Source organism: Gastrolobium bilobum, unplaced genomic scaffold (assembly GCF_033153095.1).
Source record: "Gastrolobium bilobum isolate Gb01-03AN ecotype WA unplaced genomic scaffold, APGP_CSIRO_Gbil_v1 utg68317, whole genome shotgun sequence".
Classification (NCBI taxonomy): Eukaryota; Viridiplantae; Streptophyta; class Magnoliopsida; order Fabales; family Fabaceae; genus Gastrolobium; species Gastrolobium bilobum.
Window position 1 is genome coordinate 91,814 of NW_026895372.1, and position 4,075 is coordinate 95,888.

The 4,075-nt window shown below is 33.7% G+C and overlaps 1 long non-coding RNA gene across 2 annotated transcripts; it reads left to right on the forward strand.

Annotated features, from left to right (window-relative positions):
• Window positions 1-954: 954 nt before the first annotated feature.
• Window positions 955-3,300, forward strand: LOC133307691 (uncharacterized). Of its 2 annotated transcripts, none has more exons than XR_009751073.1 (3): window positions 955-1,157; window positions 1,840-1,919; window positions 3,059-3,300. It is a non-coding gene; the product is annotated as an uncharacterized LOC133307691 (long non-coding RNA). The 2 variants fall into 2 exon arrangements; XR_009751074.1 differs by lacking the exon at window positions 3,059-3,300 and adding an exon at window positions 2,388-2,562.
• The last annotated feature ends 775 nt before the right edge of the window (window positions 3,301-4,075 follow it).

Consider the following 4,075-nt stretch of genomic DNA (forward strand, 5'->3'; position numbering starts at 1 on the left):
TAAAGTGTCGTAGCAGCTATAAAACGCAGGAATGCGAAATTTTTCCTTCATCCATGATTCAAAGAATTCCAGAACCTTATAATTGTTACATTTGTGAATAGATATCCCTCTGTAAAACTTTGTTTAATGCAAGTTTGATAAATATCTTGTTTCATTTAGAAGTTTCTTAGTTTTAAAAGATTGATTACTTAAATTCAAGAAATTAGAATTTGGAATTAAAAAGGAAAACTAAACAACCTGTTCCCTGAGAACGATAACTCTTTCTCTTGAGAAAAATACTACCCAACAGTAAGCCTGTGTATGTAGGAGACATACCATAAGGTGATTCTGTGGGTGGGTGCAAGTGGTGTCTTCCACTGATTGTAGATAATAGACGTATGTAAATCCTGCATTTCTCTGGCCAGTATAATAGTTGACACACGTGACATGATTATTGTAAGAACCTGCACCGTTAATTAAGGAAGTTAATTAGTTAATTATGTGAAATTAAGAAATAACTCTATAATTGAATTTAATAATTATTATGAGGCTATAATAATTATAGTAAGTGATTAAGAATGCTGAAAGTCGCTTTTCGGAAGAAAAGTGCAGATACCAGTTCTGCTAGTCGGTATAAATGCGTACCGATAAAGTATCTCGGAAAATTATGAAAAGTGAGTATATATTACTAGAATAATATATAAGACTTGTAAAACGAGTTTCAAGTTAAAATAATGAGAACTGGTGCCAGAACTAATATTGTCAGCGTGAAAAACGCGTACCAAAAAAGTGTTGCGAAAAAATAAAATAAAAATATGAAAATTCCTAGAAAAATATCTAGGTTAAGAATCTAAAATTTTGGAGCTAAGCGAAGAGCGAAACTAATTAAACTAATACTGCTAGTTTAACTTAAGAGACTATATAAATATAAAAGGAATCAAAACCCTAGCTTTTATTTTTAAAACTCAGCGGCTGAGTGTGGCCCTTTGGAGTTTTTTGGGGTCTTAGCTTTCTCTCTAGGAAAGCCTCTAAAGTTTCCATCTTTTCTTCCTCTCTTCCATTGAAACACCACCCATCCATTAAAGCTTTAGTTGTGTTGAAGGAGAACCCATTTTTGAAGATTTGGGTGCTTTCTAAACCTCTCAAGCTTTTATTTTTCTGTTCTAAAAGGAACCAAGGTAAACTTAACTATTCCCTTTGTAAATTACTGTTATATATTACTGTTGAAATATCATTTGTGAAATCACTGTGCGCTATTTTTCTCCTGTAGATCGCCATATTATTTTTGTCACTTTGTATCACTTGCTTTGTCAACTTACACGGCCACTGTGTTTTTAAATTGAAAAGTTTGAAACTTTATGTAGGAAATCGGTCACTGTTAGTGAAGATGGATAAGATTCATGTTCAAGTTGCTTTTATATATATATATATATATATATATATATATATATATATATATAAAAGTTTGTTTACTTTCGTACAGGGAGCCGTATATATATATAAGTTTGTTTATATATAAGTTTATATATAAGTTTGTTTACTAGTACAGGGAGCCGTGTAAGCTTTCGTTTCGTTTATATATAATATATATATATATATATATATATATATGTCGATGCTTTTTCCCAGGGAGACAATATATATATAAAATGTTGCTTAGCCTTTAGCCAGGGAGTCAGAGCGTGCTTTTTGAAATTGTGGTCTTGGAAAAGATTATATATATATATATATATATATTTATAAGATAATAATCATCTTAAATTAAATAAGTTAAATGGTATGTCTTAAAAAGAAAATAATACCTGATTGCCTTGGAATTTTAGAATATGTATATTGATACTATGATGGTCGTTGAACCAGATCTGTGAGTGCATTGGATTCTATTTGTCGTGTGGACCCTTGTGATACCGAGTTCGAGTCAGAGGGGCATACGGGTACAGGTAAGCTTTCGTGTCCTCGGTTTAGCCATGTTGTGGTTCAACCATGTCCCATGGGGGTATGGTTATATGCATGTTGTGTTACATGCTTTTGATGTTTTGGAAATGTTGTTGAGTTGTTATATGCTAGTGCCTTTATGATATGCATGTGGTGTTCCACCTATACGGTAAGCCTGAGTATGTAGTACATACAATACGGTGAGCTGTGGGTGATGTGCAAGCGGTGTTCCTTGTACTACATGTAGGTGATAGACGTATTCCTGCATTTCTCTGGCTAGTAGAATAGTCAAACACACATGGCATGAATATTTGTTGCACTGCATAGTTTTGGAACTTATATTGAATTACTGCTTTTATAACTTATATTGCACATGTAATTGAGCTTGGGGTGGAAGATCCTTGAGGACCCCTTGTCTTACTGAGATTTCTGTTTAGAGATCTCACCCCACGTTTGGGGAATGCTTATTTCAGGATCAGGTAATGTGGGGGTTGAGGCCCCAGGCAGCAGGAGGCCGGAGCTGAGTTAGATACTGATGATATTATATGCTGACATGTTGGATGTTAGATATGCTTGCTGCTTTTATGCTTTTAGCTTCATGTTATGATTTTGGATTATCTTGTTGAGACTCTGTTGTTTATGCTGTTGATTTGGTGAGCATGGGGATTGTCCATGCCACGTAGACTTGTTATGTCTTGTTTTAATTAGAGTTGTTTTAATGTATCAGGATATTGTCCGGATTACGTGATGTAATGTCGTGACTTAGATACTCACTTTATATTTTATATTGAGGTATTTCAGTTAGTTGTCTTGCAATTTACATACAGGCATTGTTTTTATGAAATTGATTAAGTAATCAACTTGGCTAAGTATAATGACGTCATAATTGGAAAAGAAAAAGATATTCCGCATTTTTAATTAAGCGCAGCTTAATACGATAGTATGATAACATTACCGGGTATACACGGGGTGTTACAATTATTTTGCTGCATTGCACTGATTTTGTAACTTATATTGTTTTACTGCTTTTAGAACTTATATTGCACATGTAAGTGAGCTTGGGGTGGAGAAATCCTTGAGGACCCGTTGTCTTACTGAGATTTCTGTTTAGAGATCTCACCCCACGTTTGGGGCACATTTTCAGGTTCAGGTAACTCGGGGGTTGATACCTTGGGCGACAGGAGGCCAGAGCTGAGTTGAGATATATGCTGTTTATGATGATATGTTTGGACGCTGACATATTCGTTATTTATTATTATGTTGTTTGGGTTGAGACTCTATTGGGCTTTGTTGCCTTATTTGGTGAGCATGGGGGTTGTCCATGCCACATTGACTTTACTTTGTTGATTTAGATTCGCATTGTATAATGTATCAGGATTATGGTCCGGACTACATGTTGTAGTTCCGTGATTTAGATACCCACTTATTTATATATAAGGTTATTCAGTGTACTTAGCTTTTATTGCAATTTACATACAGACAATGTTTTATGAAAAAGGATTAAATAATCAACTTGGTTATTGTTAATGACGTCATAATTGAAAGTAAAAAAGTTATTCCGCATTTTTATTAAGCAACGCTTAATACGATGAAATGATAATAAATCGGGTATACACGAAGCATCAAATAAAAAGTCATTTCACGCATCTTTGATTATCAGTTACTCAGTTAGTAATCTCCACATGCAGTTCCTATTATGCATAAACAGGGGAGAGGTTGGCAGATAGTAAGCAAAGGAAATCTCTTGATTAAGCTTATTGACAAATATCACGTATAAGATGAGTAAAAATTGCACTGGAAAGATAACTCACATTTTGCTCAAATTGTGCACTTAACTGAATTTTGCTCAGGAAAAAATTAAAAAATTACCACCTTATCATGTTGAAATTGAACAATCGTATATCAATTCTATCACATTTTGAACAAAATTCAACAAACAAAGAACTAGTAAGAAACAATGATGGTTTGACTATCCATTTTTATTCAAAAATTTGAAGAGTCAAGAAACCATAATGGACACATGGTTCAATGAAAAGAGTAAAAGAACACACACAAAAAAAGGTTACCGTTAGGAAATGGAAAACACCATATGAACACAAGAGCCTTTCCAGTTTAGAAAGAAATCAAAACTATTGTAATTTACAACCATTGTACACAATTA